This window comes from Mustela lutreola, chromosome 8 (genome assembly GCF_030435805.1).
Source record: "Mustela lutreola isolate mMusLut2 chromosome 8, mMusLut2.pri, whole genome shotgun sequence".
NCBI lineage: Eukaryota > Metazoa > Chordata > Mammalia > Carnivora > Mustelidae > Mustela > Mustela lutreola.
The window spans coordinates 66,238,751-66,240,364 of NC_081297.1; positions in this window are offsets into that span (position 1 = coordinate 66,238,751).

The following is a 1,614-nucleotide window of genomic DNA, read 5'->3' on the forward strand; positions in this document are numbered from 1 at the left end:
TTTTCAATAGGTGCAGAAAAAACATTTGACAGAATGCAACACACTTGATAAAAACTGTCAGTTGTACAGGCATAGAGAGAACATACCTTAATATCATAAAAACTATCTACAAAAAGCTCACAGCTAATATCACCCTCAATGGGAAAAACTGAGAGCTTTCCCCCTATGGTTAGGAATATAACATGGATGTCCACTATCATCACCATTGTTCAACATAGTACTGGAAGTCCTAGGCTCAATAGTCAGACAATATAAAGAAATAAAAAGGATCCAGATCAGCAAAGAAGAAGTCAAACTTTTACTCTTTGAGGGTGACATGAACTGATGATACAAGAATTCAGCAAAGTCAAAGGTTTAAAATCAATACACAGAAGTCAGTGGCATTTCTATATACTAATAGTGAAGTAGCAGAAAGAGAAATCAGGGAACAGATCCTACCTACAACTGCACCAAACCTATAAGATACCTAGGAATAAACCTAACTGAAGAGATAAAGGATCCGTACTCTGAAAACCATAGAATACTTATGAAAGAAATTAAGGAAGACAAAAAATGGAAAATACCCCATGCTCATGGATTGGAAGAAAAAATATTGTTGAGATGCTATGCTAGCTAAAGCAATCTACACATTCAATATAATACTTATCAAAATACCATCAGTATTTTTCACAGAGCTGGAGCAAATAATCCTAAAATTTGTATGGAACCAGAAAAGACCCCAAATAGCCAAAGGTATGTTGAAAAAGAAAACCAGAGCGGAAGGCATAACAATTCCAGACTTCAAGCTGTATTACAAAGTTGTAATCATTAAGACAATACAGTATTGGCACAAAAACAGACAGCTAAATCAATGGAACAGAATAGAGAGCCCAGAAATGGATGCTCAAAAATATGGTCAACTAACTTTTGACACTACTAGGTATTTATCCAAAAGATACAAACATAATGATTTGAAGGGGTATGTACACCTCAGTGTTTATAGAAACAATGTCCCAATAGCCAGAATATGGAAAGAGACCAGATGTCCATTGACAGAGGAATGGATAAAGAACTGACTATATATATATATATATATATATATATATATATATATATATATATATCACACATATGTGGAATATTACTCAGCCTTCCAACACATATATATGTAATGAAATATTACTCAGCCATCAAAAGAATTTAATCTTGCCATTTGTAACCACGTGGATGGAACTAGAGAAGTTTATGCTAAAAGTGGAATAAGTCAGTCAGAGAAAGACAGTTACCATATGACTTTACTCATATGTGGAATTTAAGAAGCAAAACAGATGAACATGGTGTAAAGGAAACAAAAATAAAATAAGACAAAAATAGGGAGGCAAACCATAAGAGACTCAACTATAGAAAACAAACTGAGGGTTACTGGAGAGGTGGGTGGGGGGATTGGTTAACTGGGTGATGGGCATTAATGAGGGCACTTGAATTAATGAGCACTGGGTGTTGTATGCAACTAATGAATTGCTGAATTCTACCTCTGAAACTAATAATACACTATCTCTTAATTAAATTAAATGAAAATGAAGTATAATTCTACCTTCATTTAAGATATTGTAGATAAGGTAAAGTGTCTGTGTG